This window comes from Eschrichtius robustus, chromosome 8 (genome assembly GCF_028021215.1).
Source record: "Eschrichtius robustus isolate mEscRob2 chromosome 8, mEscRob2.pri, whole genome shotgun sequence".
Taxonomy (NCBI): Eukaryota; Metazoa; Chordata; class Mammalia; order Artiodactyla; family Eschrichtiidae; genus Eschrichtius; species Eschrichtius robustus.
In genome coordinates, this window is record NC_090831.1 from 108,366,489 (window position 1) to 108,383,460 (window position 16,972).

The window sequence follows — 16,972 nt, forward strand, 5'->3', positions numbered from 1 at the left end:
CCATCACGCCCAAGAGGAATTAGTCAGTGATCTGGGTCTTCGCCTGCTTTTATCCTGCCTCCCTTTATTCCCTCTATAGTGGTGAGCAACAGTGATATGCCAGACACTGTGACACAGAGAAAAAAAGTCTCCCCTCTCAGGTAGCTTATGTCTTGTGGGAGGGGAAGAAAAGCACTTGGTTATAACGCAGTGTGCTCACGTTTTCTCCCTCCCCTCCTCCCTCTTACTACATCACATTATCTAATGTAATCCAGAGGGCTCCCTGGAGGAGGTGATACCTGAGACGACTCCTAAGAATGCACAGGTGTCAGCAGATGAACGGATGAGGAAAAGAGAGGAACACAGGTAAAGACGTGGTCCGGGGCAGAGAAGCGGGCTTCAGGGATCTTCTGAGAGAGGCACTGGAACCTGGAAAAGGAGGAGCCATTAAAGGGCTCTGAGTAAGAGAAAGACAATCAGATTTACATTTTAAAAAGATCAGTTGGGAGGCCAGTGGAAGAGCTTACTGGAAAGTAGTGACCTTGGAGTCCAAAGAGGGCAAAGTACGGATTAGAAAGATAGCAAAGCAGAATGGTTAAGCCCTGGATATGGAGTGACACGTGTAGAGAGAGAGTGACTGAGAAAAGTCTTTTCAAAAGACCTTTAAAATGACTATTTCAGAGAGCCTCCATCAACAGGTTACACACGCACTGCTGATGCTGGCCCCAAGGGGGCAGCCTCACACAGCCATTCCATGGCCAGACCCTTCAGGATGCCGGGAGAGAATTTCCAGGTTTTTGTGCAGAAAACTGGGAGCACTTGGTTTTAACCACCAGAAGGGGCTGGCCTTTTCTAGGCCTTTTGGACTAACAATTTTGAGTGATGAAGAATATCTACCATTCTCAGCTTAGTTCCTTGTGAAGTCGATTTAAGACACTGTTATCTATTCAGGGTGGTTCTCTCCTTACCCAGAGATCTGACAAAACTTCAGGTTTGTGACTTACAAGGCAATCAGCACAACTTCACCTGCCCTCGACCTGGCTTTCTCTTCCCGGATTGCTCACCTCTTCAGCTCCCCCCTTGGATTCACAGATGCCCCTCGCCAATCCCCAAGGGAGTCCCGGACTCTCCTGCCCAGGCAGCCTTTAAAGATGTAATTCCCGGTGGAGGTTGGGTGGAACCACCCAAACTTAAGAGAACAGGGTTCTCCACCACATAGGGCAGAGCCACCAAGTAAATTCTGGAAAGGAGACACAAGCTCTCTGAACTTGCCCCATAAACATAACTTTTCTCCCACTGAGAACCTCTGTAGAAAGCATGGAGTATCAGGTGATTTGGGGGGTGGAGAGGTGTGGGCAGCATGAAAACTGGTGGTCTTGTCTCTCACTGGGATATCTGAAGGGTAGCCAGCCAAGCCCTCAGAGAAGTGTGTTGGGTGTTTGAAAACGTAGACTGAGAAGGAAAAGTTTTCCAGTTTTCACCAAGGAGAACCAGCTAGTAAAGAGCTTGGCCCCATGACCCAGTCTGACAATGATCCTTGAAACTGCAGGAAACTGGCACATGCTGCCGGGACCTCGACAGGCCCAGGGGCACTGTCCCCAGGTCAGCGACACTGCCCACCTGAGACCCCATGTCCCCCTGCGCAGTTATCTGCGGGGGCTGCTGGGGCCTGTGCTCTGCGTGGGGCTGAGCCTTTCCTGGGGAGGCGAGGGCTGCTGTGTAAGCAGCCGGGGAGGAAGGCAGGCACAGAGAGGGCACCAAGACCCCAACCCAGGGCCCCTCGGGCTTCCTGGGTTGTCACTTGCTCTGACTGGCTCTCGTGACCACGTAGGTCTATTTGCCTGAAGAGGTAGGAGAAAGTAACAGAGACTCCATCACTGGAACCAGCGTTTGTGATCCTTCCCAAGAAAGGTAAACCACCTTGCAGGCACTCCACACACTTTAACCCATTCAGGCCTCACAGCAGCCTGTGAGGTGGGTACTACTCCCATTTGACAGACTAGGAAACTGAGGCACCAAGACATTAAGTAACGTTAATGTGCCCAGAGTCACACAGCCAGCAAGTGGCAGAAGCGGGTTGCAGACCCAGGTAGCCTGACTTCAGGGCCTGTAGGTTATATCCTGTCTCATCTTATCAAGAGGGAGAGGGAGAGGCCCGGGAACCTCCCAGGGTCACTGGTGCTCACGGGCTGGCGTAGATATTGGGGAGGGGGCGGGGATTGGATGGAAGAGACAGGGATCCGGCCTCCTAATCCCACCCAGTGCTTCCTCCATACAGTACGTGGTGCTTTCTGTGCTCTTACTGGCACCACTTGCTCAGAGGGCCAGAGAGACGGACCGGCCCTCAATCAAAACAACGACCAGCCAAGCAGAAGTTTACCAGAGAGGCAAAAACCCTTGTATGGAAATTGACCTACACTTTTCTTACTATAGGCAGAAGCTCTTCAGCTTGCAAAAGTGATTCTAGAGACAGCTGGTACATTCCAGACAGGATCCCTTCCTTTTATCACTTTTTGCAAGTTGTACTTGATTTATAACCTCACTGAAGCGTTCAATTGATTTACCATTGCTAGTGGTTTAAATCGGTTCACCCCAAATTTCAAGAACCTACTTGTAGAGGTCATGTCAGCATCAGAACTTCCACGTGTGCCTGAATCACCTCAGTGTAGGAAAAGAGAAAAAGAGTGAACTATGTCCCCAGGCCCCGATTTCCAGAGAAAACCACACCTCAGAGGGAAGGCACTGGTCCCTGGGTGGGACACAGAGCTCTCTGAGAGGCCCTCTAAGCAATGTCACAGACTCGAGCTGAATCGTGTGGGTTTCAAAGCTGCTTCATCAAATCGGCAGCCCACCAGGCCTCATGAATATTTGAAAGCATAATATAGAAGTGAAGTGAACCAGAGCAAGTGCGCCTGGCACTGAACCTCCCGCTGGGAAGTACTGCGGTAGGGGAGGAACCCGTGTCTCAGAGCAGCCCTGACAGACTAAAAATACCTTCTGCTTCTACTCTCATCCGTCTGGTCCCTGTCCCAGACGCAAGCTCAGCACAGCCTGGTCCACAGAATCTATTACATCACCGTCTACCTGCACTTCGTAACTGGATAAAGAAGGCGGAATAGTCTCCTTTTTTTCTTTCTCACGGACTCGAGTACAAATTTACAGACTAGGATATAATGACATTCTATTCAAACACAGGCGCCAAGGGTACCTGCTTCAGCCTGGCATCTCAGGAAAACTTTGGAAGTAGAGTCCTTTAAAGGAAATCACTTACTTTAACTGCAGACTGGCAATAACGACTCACCCCAGAGATCCAGCTAAATGCGGGCACAGGAATTCTTAATGACAGTCAAGCCAATAAAATCTTATATAAAGGGAAACTTCTGCGTAAAATGCCTTGTGGACAAGCTGCTCTGACCTCCTCCTGCATCCTCAAAGCTCTTCTGCTCTGTTGCATAACCCATAACCTTGAGAACAATCAGCCCTTCCTGCCAGCAGCTTCTCCGCGTCCATCTGCCCCTACAGGTAGTAAAAGACAAAAAGGATCAGGACCAGTGCTCACACAACACGTCCCAGCGCTCTCTTCCTCCTGGCCTCACCCCACCCCCCAGCTTCAAAGTTCATTTCTTCTAAAATGGGGGCAAGGTGATTCAAAGGGCAAGGGTGCGCGGAGAAAGAGGAGGGACGCGTGGCCAGAGGCCTGCCCCGACCTCACGGGCAGCGCAGGGGAGCACTCCCTTCCCACACGGGACTCGGGAGGGGGGGACTCGCCGAGCAGGAGGCCGCCAGGCTGCTCGCTGGGGAGGCCCAGACGGGAGGATGTTTAACGTCAGAAAAGGGCCTCTCCCGCCCTGCCCACGGAAACAGCTCCACCGCTCGGCGGACCACCAGAACCTTGGGGGCCAAGAACGCAGGTTTCACTTTGCAGCCTTGACCAAGATTTTTGTTTAAATCCTGCCGCCTGGCTGTGTTCCCGCTCACAAGACTGGCACATGTGACCCACGGTACGGCGGGCAGATCATCGGTTTAAACCCAGTCCCGTTTAAAGTCACTGTATAGTCCTGTGGGCATATTCTCACACTTTGGGGCACCTGATATGACTACTGGTTTCACTAAAATCTGCTTTTGCTGTATATCCTTGTTTATTCCCCTCAACAAGTGACAGTATCAGGAGAGGAAGGTGGCAAGGGGGACAAGGGCTCTCCTAAGAGCCTGGGTGCCTGGGCCGCGGACACTTCCGGGGGTCATTGAGCATGTCCCTGAGACCTCTGGGATGGACACCTTCCAGAGCAGGGAGGGACCAAGCTGAAGGCCTCTGAGGGGCTGCACCTGCTTGCCCCTCTCTCACCTGGGCCACACCTGCCTTCTTCCTGATCTTCAAAGGCCAGACTCGTTTCCCACTCCAGAGCCTCTTAAACGTGCTGATCTCGGCGCTTGGAACCTTCCCCCCAACTCCTCCGCCCACACATTCCTTCCCATCCTGCAGCTCTAACCTTGGAGATCACCTCCTCACAGAACCACTTGAAAGGAAGGCCCTCTTGCATCACAGAGCACCTTTCCCCTCGTCTCATGGAGCCTGAGTTTTAATAGACTGCTTTTCTGTGCATTTACTCAAGTTCCATGGTGACAGAGATCACTGTCATCATCTTCTCAGTGCTGACCAGTGCCTGGCACACAGCAGCTGCTCAAGAAATCTTTGTTGACTGAATGAACAATGACGCCAGACTGCCTTGACCTCCGAGTCACTCTCATCTGTGAATGTCCTGTAGAAGGTACTTCTAACTGCATCGCCATCTCATCCTGACCTTGCCCACCCCCCAGTTAAACCATAATAAAATGCTGGGATGGCTTCTTACTGTGGATAACCAGGTACAAAAGGAGACGTCCATAACTGACACTCCAAACCACCGCTGGAGGAATTTATGAACTTTGTCTAACGTTCTATCGTGGTGGCAAAATTAATTTCTGTGTGAAATTAAAAATTCCTCCCTTTGACAACATTCCCAGGAGTACCTAGAACAGAGCAGGGCTGAGTATTAAATCCTGAACTTTTAAAGTTTAGGAAACGTTGCCCAAATCTCTCTCTCTGTCTGACTCTGTATTCCGCGGGCTACCTGCTTATGGAAATGACACAGGCCCTGCATTCCAGGTGAGTCCGTCATACCTAGCTCTGTGTGTCCAAGATGCTGCCAGCTCACTAGCTTGCCCTGCCGCCCGCCCCAGCCCGCCCCCGCCGGCAGGCCCGTGGAGAACACCCCAGTCTGACATTAAGATCTATTCAACTGGTCAATTACACAGCCAGCAACCTCTCAACAGCCTCTTAACTTGTCAACCGAACCAGCCCCCGACTCATATCCTCTTGCTCACTTTCTCGGTGCCCAGACACACACACCTCCCACCCTGCTCATTTCGTACTCCCTAATACACCAGGATCTTACTCAATTTGCTCAAGAGCTTTACCAGAACCCCCGCAGTTCTCCATTTTTCCAAAAGCTCTACTACTCCCCTCCTCCAAATAAGAGCAGCAGCCAGCTTGGTCTGCATACAAAAGATTCACCGTCAACACCTAGAAACTTGGAAAGGATCCATCACAGGTCACTGTAAAGCTTTCCCTGGAAACGTGGGTGGGGATGGGGGGGTAGGAGGATGCCAAGGAAGACATTAAAAGGGAGAGAAATTAAAACCTGTTGATTCTCCCTCTGGATCTACTTGGTGAGGACAAGAATGACACACTGCTTTGTTACAGAGTCTAATACCTGAACTAAGACCGGCCTTGGAATATTCACATGGTATGTCAGAACGTAAGACCTGGCGTCAGAGACCTAAGCTCAAGTCCTGGCTTTCCCACCTACAAACTGTGTATATGAACCGGGGTAAGCTGATGTTTCCATGTCAGTGCAACGGGGTTAAAGAAATTGACTTCCCAGAGTTGCGGTGAGGATTCAGTCAGGTAATATCATGAATGTACCTTAGGAACTGTCAACACTGGATATTTCATATATTAGCTTCCCTTGTCACCAAGTATGTCATTTCTACCTCTCTCTCATTCGAACATTTGCTGAGTACCTGCCATGTGTCAGGCACTGTCTTGTGTGTCAGGGTGTTTACCCAAAGGTAAACAATACCAATCCTGGCTCTTAAAGGGCCAGCGCAAGTCAGGGAAGACAGACAAGAAACAGGAAGTTAGAATTTGGTATGATGTGTGCACAAAAGGGTAAGCAGAGGGTGCTGTGGAAGCATGTGGGGCACTTGACCTGATCCTGAGCAGTCAGGGAAGGCTGCCTGGAGGAGGTTTCATCTGAAGAGAACAGTAGTGGTCGGCTAGGAAGAGAGGGAAGGAAAGAGCTTCCACGCGGAGGGCAAACATGACCAGCTTCATCTGGCTGGACCAGAGACCATGGAATAGAGGTAAGGATGGGGTAATGCCAAAAGATGAGACCAACGCATGAAGGGCCTTTGTGCAATATCACTGGAAAACCCGCTCTTCCTGACTGAGGCATTATGTAGTCAGTCTACCAAGCAATAATAGTCTCACAAGATGACAGATTTCTGCGTCCTGACAGTGCGCTTAAATTATAGGGCCTGAACTTACTGGAAGGCACAATATTAATGATTCTATTCATTTCCAGTAATAAAAGAAAAGGGGATTCCATCATGGGCCACACCTCATCGCTTTTTTGGTAGCTGGGATAGTTGCTTTGTTAATTACCTTTTTTGGACATACTACTCTCTTATTACCAAAAGCGCGTTGGCTGGAGCCGTGGGGGCAGGTTGTGGTAACGTGCATCGTTAATGACAAGCTGTAACCAGGTGAAGATCCAGAGCAAGGTAAGGCATGATAACGCCCAGCTTTGGGGGCTGCATCCATCCTCCCTAATATATGAAAACCACTACAAAAGATAATTGACTAAATGAAATTGAGTGGCCCCAAAGGATAAAAATGCTTCCAAAATATGAGTCGTTTATGGAAACTGAATAGGATACAAATTAAGAGCTTGGGTTTAGGAGCCAGACTTCTGTGATTTGATCCTGGCTCCTCCACTTACTAGCTGTGTAATCTTGGGAGAAAAAACTTAATTTCTCTGTGCCTCAGTTTCCTAGCTGTAAAATGGGTATAATAATAGCACCTGCCACACAGGATTGTTTATTAAAACAGACAACCAAGTAAAGTACTCGGCCCAGTGCCTGACATATGGGGCCCAGCTAAAAGTGTTACCTACTGTTGTTAGTATTACTAATCTCTTGCACCTGTGTTGGGTCAGGTCTATTCTCACCTATTGTTTACATGAATGAACAATTAGAGGCCTGAACACAGAAATGAGTTATTCCTTGTTAATCCTGCCCCCGGAACAGTGAGGCCATAGGAAATACAACCGAAGTGACCTGGAATCCTTGGTTAGTCATGGTTGGTACAGATTAGGTCACAGCTAACTGACACTGTTATCACCACAGTGGTGATGATATTCATACTTCAGTGTCAAATGAGAGGGCTCTCAATTAAATCAGTACATGAAAGATTCTGTACTGGAAAATATCCCCCATCTACCTAAAACATTGTTTCTGTGCCCTCTGTTGTTTTTTTAAATCCCTGAGAGTAACACCATAGGGTATTTCATTAGAGTTTCCTCTTCAAGACATCTATCTTAAAAGTTAAGGATGGGGCTTCCCTGGTGGCACAGTGGTTGAGAATCTGCCTGCCAATGCAGGGAACACGGGTTCGAGCCCTGGTCTGGCAAGATCCCACATGCCGCGGAGCAGCTGGACCCGTGAGCCACAACTACTGAGCCTGCGCGTCCGGAGCCTGTGCTCCACAACAAGAGAGGCCACGATAGTGACAGGCCTGCGCACCGCGATGAAGAGTGGCCCCCGCTTGCCGCAACTAGAGAAAGCCCTCGCACAGAAACGAAGACCCAACACAGCCATAAATAAATAAATAAATAAAATTTAAAAAAAAAAAAAGTTAAGGATGTACCTCACATATCTTATTTTCCTTACAAACCTGTTATATAATCCCACTGCCTGTGAATGTAAAACACCTGTTATATAATCCCACTGCCTGTGAATGTACCCCAAACCTTATTTTATGTTTAAAAACTTTACAATTTAATTTAAACTCATTTTAAAGCCAGTTATATTTTTCACATGTTAACCCCTTTGGAGATGCTAGGTTCCAAACAGGTACAACCCAACTTACAAAGCAGCTTTCGTACGATTCCCAAGTGCTAACATAACAGGACCTGGTAAATAACTTCATACTCACTCCATAGCATTTATGATCTCACAGTCGTATTTCCTGCAGACCTAGCCCGGAAACTAGATTTTAAAACTAGCTGTGGATTTAGAAGACGATTCATAAACCCTATGCACAGCATGGTGATGACTGATGGGGACAGCCGGTTCTTACATCAGTCTGCTTTACATTCTAATAGCGCGGAAAACAACAGGTTAGAGTAGTGCTTTGTAAGTACCCTCCCCTTGCTTCTGGCAAATTAATGAAAGCCAAATAAACTCCATACTTTCTGTGTATCTGTAGAGTGAAAGGCAGCACTGGGCTGGGTGGGGCGTGATGGTGTTCGGGAGGTGGGCAGAGGGGTAAGGCTGGAGGCGCCGCGTGTTCAAAGGGAGGGTAACAGGAAATGGCCCAGCGGGTTTGGGAAGCAACAAGCTGAGTCTTGCTGGAGTGTAAAGGCGAGAGGGGACAGTGGCATGGGAAAAACTCAGGTTCTTGAACTTTTCTTTTTCCTGAAAATCCCTCAAATAGGATGCCTCTTCTGAATACTGATATTACTAGAATATCAATTTAGATTATGTTAAATTTTTTCAGTATAGCTATCCTTCCATTTCAAAGCACTCGTTGGCTAGACTTCTAAAATACTATTGCATCATCCGCTACGAGCAGAAAATTTAGAACAAAGGTGACACTGGACCACAGGATGAGTCTCCCGGAGGTCGAGGAGGGAACATGCTCTGTAAGCAGCTAGTCAGCTAATATGCTTCCTGTGAGTAAGGCTTCCCCCTGTGCGCCGTCTCAGGAATGCCCTCTCATTCCTTTCACAAGGAACTAACGGCTTTACAATTCTAGCCCTAGATCCAGAGTCTGGTGAGCTTCATCGATGGTCTTAACAGCCTGGAAAGTATTATTCAAAGAAACTGGAAAAAAACAAAACAAAACTGTCTTCCCAGATTTCTGAGAAAGGGGTGAATACTGACCTACATTTAATGCTCTAGATTAAAATCAAAGGTTTAGGATAAAGAAAAAAAATCTTCTATATAATCTAATGAAATCACCTTATTCTGCATATAGGAAATTGAGGCTTGGATGGGGAAAAAAAAGTACAAAAATTAAACCATGGTTAATTTCTAGCGGTGACCACGGGTGAGTCTTTTAACGCAGGTTGTGCCTTCTTCCATCATCTAATTGTATGCTGCACCAAGAGGCAGACGCAGTAGGTCAGTCTGCTGTTAAGACATGGCTGCAAACCCATCTCTAAGCTGAGATGCTTTCAAGCACCAAAAACTCATGGGAATTTAGGGTGCTCATCATTTAGGCTGGAAAGAGGTGACTAAGCTCCTTGACCTAAGGTTTATTCATCCTGATCACTCGCTGTGAACCAGGGACATTCAAAGCCAAACGTTAGCAGGGCAGGTCTGGGACAGGCTGCCCTGGGCAAAGCAGCCTTCATGCTGAGGGCTCAAGTGGCAGAGCCTGATGGCAGCCACTCGGGAACGTGGCTGACTCCGGCAAAAGCCTTCTCTCAAAGCCCACTGAGGCCCAGCCAGCCCCCTTGCCAGCTCTGGCAAGGCCCACCCACCACAGACTTCCACAAGCATCTCGGTGTCTACTGAGTGGCCTTTCTATCCCTTTCTTCAATGTCCTCTTCAGTTCCATCCGAAAAGAACAAAAAGCAACTGTACTGTAGTGGAGGACGGAGCCCTTAATAGAGAATGATGTTTGAAAAACAAACCCATCGTGATGTGAATCATCATCATAACGCTGACAAATCAAACCATATCCATGAAATTAAGAGAAACCAAGCAGTTTCTCTTGGTATCTATTAGGATGTTCACCATTTTACTGTATTAATATAAATTGCTAAAAGTTTCCTGGAAATCAAGCCTACAAGTTAGAGAGAAAACAGAATGAAGGAAAATGTCTTTGAGCCCAGTTTTGAATTCAAATGATTCAGGAGGTTTAAAAGGTATTACATGAATAGATAAATGATAAAGGAAAAAGTGCTAAAACATTAATTGCAGAATCTAGTAGGTGTATATATGGGGGTTCACTGTAAAATTCTTTCAACTTTGCTGTGTGCTTGCGATTTTTTATAATAAGATGTTGGAAAAAAAGTATTTTCACATCTCCGCTCGGGTGCTAATATCCACCAAAACTCATGGACTCTTACAGCTACATATAACAGTACAGGGTCTTGAAATATAAAAGAAGCACCAAAGATTAACTGGGCAAATGCAGATGACTCAGCACACAATGTTGAGGGATCTACTTCGTGAAAAAAAAAACCCATTTGGATCTTTTTCTCATACTTCACTTCTAATTTGGTGGATTTTCCATAAAAAATGTTTCTCTAAATTTTTAATTAGATGAATATTTTCCAACTGCTGGGTGGGAAGGAATTCCTAAGCCCAAGGTAACAGAAGTCACAAAGAAAAAAAAAAAAAAACAGACAAAAATCATTTCATTTTCAGCTAAATAAAATGTAAAGGTTCTATATCTTAAAAAATCATAAGCAAAATTAAAAATCAAAGAAGCTGGGAAAAATATTCTCTGCAAATATCACATGCACACGTGCACACACACACACACAAGACTAAATAAATTACAGAACAGTTCAAATACATTATAGAATAATTACACTCCAACAGAAAAGTTGGTAATGGACATGAACAGAACATTTACAAAAGGAAACAATGGACTAATAAACACATAAAGAAGTTAAACTTTATGGATAGCCATGAAAAAATGCCACATGCCTGTCACAGAGTGGGTACTCATCAAACAGCTGTTGAATAAATCAACCAAAAATAATGTAATGTTTTTGTCTAAAGATTTAAAAATAGGTAAAACTCAAGAGATTATGGTGAAACGGGCATTTCATCCATTGCTAGAATGTGTGTGACTTGATATAAATTTTCTAGAAAACAAACAGGCAAAGGGTATCCAGAATCTTTAAAGAGTTCAGCTCGTTTGACTTAATAAGTATACTGCAAGGGATCTATCCTAAGGAAATCATTAAAAATATGTCCAAGACGCATGTATTTAAAAGGTTAATTACTGTCACAGCAAAGGAAACCTTCGACAAAACGAAAAGACAACCTACTGAATGGGACAAAACGAAAAGACAATACTGAATGGGAGAAAACATTTGAAAATGATATGACTGAAAATGGATTGATATCCAAAATATATAAACAGCTCATATAACTCAACATCAAAAAGACAAACAATCCAGTTTAAAAAATGGGTAGAAGACCTGAATAGACATTTTCCCAAAGAAGACATACAGATGGCCAACAGGCACGTGAAAAGATATTCAACACACTAATTATTAGAGAAATGCAAATCAAAACCACAATGAGATATAACCTCACACCTGTCAGAACAACTATTATCAAAAAATCTACAAATAGCAAATTTTGGCAAGGATGTGGAGAAAAGGGAACCCTTGTACACTGCTGGAAATGTTAATCGGTGCAACTGCTATGGAAAACAGTATGAAGGTGTCACAAAAAAACTAAAAATACTACCACATGATCCAGCAATTCCACTCCTGGGTATATATCCAAAAAAATAAAAAATAAAAACTAATTGAAGAAGATACATGCACCCCAATGTTCATAGCAGCACTATTTACAAAAGCCAAGACATGGAAGCAACCCGTGTCCATCAACAGATGAGTGGAAAAAGAAGATGTGGGGGGTGTGTGTGCACGTGTGCGTGTGTATATACATACACACATATATGTGTATACACACACACACACACACACACACACACACACACACACACACAATGGAATATTACTCAGCCATGAAAAAGAGTGGAATTCCGCCATTTATAACAATGTGGATGGACCTAGAGAGTATTATGCTTAGTGAGATAAGTCAGACAGAGAAAGACAAATACTGTATGTTAGTGGAATCTAAAACAATAAAATAAACGAATGTAGGGACTTCCCTGGTGGTCCAGTGGGTAGGAACCTGAGCTCCCAATGCAGGGGGCCTGGGTTCGATCCCTGCTTGGGGAACTAGATCCTGCATGCATGCCACAACTAAAAGATCCCGCATGCCACAACTAAGACCTGGAACAGCCAAAATAAATAAATAAATAAATAAATCTAAAAAATAATATTAAGTTTTAAAAAAATAAATGAATGTATATAACAAAAAAGAAACAGACTCACAGATTTAGAAAATAAACTAGTGGGTACCAGTGGGGACAGGGAAGGGGGGAGGGATAAAACAGGGCTACAGGATTAAGAGATACAAACTACCTTTTATAAAATTATTTTGTAATAACTTTAAATGAAGTATAATCTATAAAAATGTTGAATGACTATGTTCTACACCTGAAACTAATATAATATTGTAAATCAATTTAAAAAAAACTTCTCAGGAAAATTCTAGCCAAAATATAATTAAAAGTTTTATACTAACAAAAAAAGGATAATTATTGTAATGTAAAAATAGCTTTTAAAAAAATGGAAGCAAACTGAACACTCCCAAATTAGAGAATAATGCACCATTATTTTAAAACATTTAAAAATGTTTTTAAAGCATTTTAAAGCATGTGGAGAAGATGTGCATTTAATGTGAGATATAAAAATGCCTATACAGAATGATGCTGATCTTGCAACTGTGTGTGTGTGTGTGTGTGTGTGCACACGTGTGCATATTCAGGAAAATATTGGAAGGAAATAAATATACATAAATATTAACAGAGCTTTGGGTGATGGAATCAGAGGTAATTTTTATTTCATCTTCATCTTATTCTATATTTTTTAAAAAGTTTCATTACAAGTTAGTCAGAAAAAATTTTAAATACCATATAAACAATTTGGAAGAGTGACCCACTGCTTTAGAAACAGGTCTTCACACAGGTCAAGGCCACCACCACTTTGAACTGTTGCTGCTAACCTACATTTCAAGGACCACACCCATAGAAACTGCCTTCCCGCTTGCTTGGGCTCTTACACCTCGGCCTGCTCCATCCATGTCACCTTGTCTTCCCCCTCCAAACTGTTTTTCCTCTCAGATTTCATCCTGTGGTGAACGATACCAACTAATAACCTAAGCCACTAACCTTACTTCACCTTTTCCCGATTTTCACCTCGCTAATCTCTCTGAAATCCACAGCCATCAGTGTCCTCGTAGTTTCCTCACTGGATGACAAGGGCTTTCTTTCTATCTGGTCTCCTTGCCCCTTGCCCGACCCATCCCCTCTGCCCCCAACACACACACACACACACACACACACACACACACACACACACACACACGCCGCTGCCTCCAGGGCAGCCCTGTGATCTTTCTGAAGAGTACATCTGGCCTCATTACCCTCCTAGGTGGACACCTTCAGGCATACACGGCACAGCGCATTAGACCCCTTTATCAGTGACTCCTTCTGCTTCACCTTCTCTCATCATTCCTTTCCCCACACCCTCCACCATACCACCTATTGCTCTGAGCCTGTGCCTACGCTGCTCCTCCTGCCTGAAGCCCTCACCACAACGCCTGCCTCCCTGGTCCAGCTAACTCCTTGAAGGCTGTCCTTTAAGGCTCAATTCAGACACCACCTCCGCTGGGAAGACTCACGGATGGTGGCTGAGTGTTTTGAGGTCCTGCGGCATGTGCTGTTTTCTTGCCGCCAGAGCACTAATCATACACTGTGAATCTGTTTTTGTACCTTTGCCTCCTCTATCAGATCGTGAGCATCTAGCAAAGGAGGCCCTCAGAGCTTGCAGAAGGAATTAATAAATGTTTCCGCCGTCTAAAACAGAATTCCCTATTCTCATCTTGAAAGAGATCCCAGAGATTTCATAATTTCCCTCAGCCACTCGTTTACTTTATCATCTTGGCAATCGAGGTTTTCTTATCTATTAATCAACAAAGAAGCGTATTTATTATATACTTTATGTCCTGACGACATCTCTTTGGTTTTATTTGAATTTACTCTTGCCAAAGCTATCACAGAAGTGTTACAAATGTCCCTACACAGGACAGCCATTTAAAGTACTGCAATTTGCTGAAAGCAGGCAGTGTGTTACAAAGATAAATCAGACTGTTACTACTTAAAAGCCTTTAGCAAGAAATCCTTTAGTCTTTTGGGGACTAAAACCTCCGGTTACTTTCTCTTTTGCTAGAAGGGTATATAACTTTCTGTTGCTTGTATATCGGAGCTCTTCACAATTACCCAAAATCTTTTTTCAAATGTGACTCAGATTGGACATAATAATGAGTCTGACTAATGCAAGTCTTATTTTCTTACCCTTTTATGTCATACTCCTTTGAATACACTCAAGAATCATGTCTATTTATTTTCCACAACAGCATTACAATACTGACTTAAATTTAGTTGACGGCCAATAAGGGCTACATTTTCTTTTTAATGGCGTTTTTTTGTGTACTCAGCTAAACTACCTTATATCTATCCCCACCCAGCAACCACAGAGAATGACTTCTTTCCGACTTGGATACCTTCTCTTTTAAATTCTAGTGTTTGCTGGGAAGCGAGGGAATGGCAGAGTCAATGGTGAGGTCTTGCTCTTGGCAGGGCCCTTAAGCGGGGCCCGCGGATGAGCCCCACTGTGGCTGCAAAAGCGCCGAAAATGCGGGCAAGTGTTTGTGCATTAGTGTGGGAAGACGATTCGTGGCTTCCATCACAATCTCAAAGGGGTCCAACACCCTGGAAAGGGTAAAAGCCCCATCCTAAGGCATTCAGACATAAAGCAGTAAATTGGATAAACAGCGCCAGCATGACCGAATCAACTTTCTCCTCATCCATCTCCAAAGAGAATGAGAAACTCTGTAATAATTATACACTCAGCATCTGTTGCATTAGTGAAGAACAGAACTTGAGGGTGTGATTTGGTGGACCCATCATATATGAAATTATACAGAGGGCATAATCTAACACTTTAAATACCAATCGCTTCAAACACCCTCAGCTTCTACTTTTATCCAAGTACAGTATACTTTCTTTGTCCTCTTTTGATACCTTTAGCTGATTCGATAAAACTTACTTTAAAACCAAAACATCAAGAATCAAAAGTTTCTCTGCACATAAATATTATGTTAGTAGCCAAAAATATATGCCTTTCATGAACTATTAGTAATTATATTATTTTTGCTAGAATATACTGTTACCTTCCATACTGGTGTTTTAAATAACATTACCAAAAAAAATCACTTAATTATGTCAAAATCGAAACTGCCTTCATGTCATTAAGTTGCAAAAATCTATTCTATCAAAATATATCTTAAATCTTAACTTTCATTGCTGTCTACGGTTATGCTATCTTTTGTAACTATCACCGCACCTAGTGTATTTTCTACAGGTCAACATAAAACGTAGCATAAATGTGCCAGGAAAAAATGCTCTTTAAAGCGTTTACTTGGATAAAATGCCCTTCAGAAATTGAGAAGCAAAAACTAGTAAAAATCAGAAACTGCTGTCATCTGTACTCACCACTGAACAGCCACACAAAGGATCCCCAAGCACAGGCTAGACTTGTCCTGGAAGCAAGGGATTGAATTCCATTAGGAGAACAAGCAAGTAGAAACAGCAAGTGGCAACACTACCTTTCTCCAGCTCATCTTATTTGCAGACACACAGACTTTGGAATCCTCCAGGACTAACAATGAAAACCACACTAGGTTGTTTTCCCCAATTCCTATGAAATGAGTCAGTAGGTCAAACAACTTCTCCGCTCAGGAGAGAGAACAATTTCTGAAGCTGCACTCACTGTTTCCAGTAACTGGATTCCCTCTCTTTGCCCCCTCGATAAAAGTGCTGCCAATAATCTACGGAGAGCCCACCGGGTTCTGGGTGAGACACATCGCAGATACTGCCAGAAGGTTAGTCTTTTTCATGGGGTAGTTTCCCCTTGTGAATAGTCAGGAGGACAAAAATCTAGTTAGGAGTAACACGTGGATGAAGTTTCTTCACTTAAAAAGAGTTGGCATAACTTTTTCTCTGTTTGAAACCGTGTAGTCATTTCTTTCTTTCACACAAGAAGATGGAGTGATACTTAAAATAAATACAGAAGAGAAGTAATTGCATCTCTAAAAGACCCCCAAAAACTGCTTCCTTCTGTAAAACATCTTTTCTTCCTCAAAAGGACTAGTATATTCAAAAGATTCAATGATTATGCAATTAACCCATGCTCTGAAAAACCTTTCACAGGCTTCCATGAGTCCTGCAGCTCCATCCATTAAATCATACAAAGCAGAAGTATTTAAGAGCTTGCTAGCAGTCCTCTGAATCCATGACTCAAGAGGATGAGCATGGGGTTACCAATAATCTTCAGAATCTACCACCTACTCACCGCATGTAACATTTCTTGTAGTTAGCGATCTTCTGCGTAGATCACCAGCTACCGGCAATGAATCCGTAATTCCAAGGACTCACACGTTCAGGCAAATATATGGACGTGTATCTCTAAATACAAGTACAGAGATCTTCTGTGACAGTGCGTCAGGAGGAGACTGGAAATACTTTTGCTTTCTGTATTGAGAGTACTTTCTTTCCTTTTAAAGAGGAAGTTTCGTTTTGATCTTGAGAAATTCTCTCTGATAAAACCACCAACTGAAAACCTGCCATTATAAGCGAGGGATTTCACAACCTTCATTCCAAAAAACTGTGGCTATTCATTTCTGGAAGTGATTCATTGCAAAAGAATCGTCGTTGGCGGTGGAGGGAGCACTAATTTTTAGAAGACAGCCCGCCCTCTGAGAAGTGAGCAGAAACCTCAGAGACGGC

General features: G+C 44.1%; 1 long non-coding RNA gene across 1 annotated transcript; it reads right to left on the reverse strand.

The window, feature by feature from the left end:
• Positions 1-315: 315 nt before the first annotated feature.
• On the reverse strand, positions 316-16,670 carry LOC137768563 (uncharacterized). The gene is made up of 3 exons (XR_011074760.1): positions 16,539-16,670; positions 15,680-15,726; positions 316-408 (listed from the first exon to the last, which is right to left on the reverse strand). It is a non-coding gene; the product is annotated as an uncharacterized lncRNA (long non-coding RNA).
• Positions 16,671-16,972: the final 302 nt, after the last annotated feature.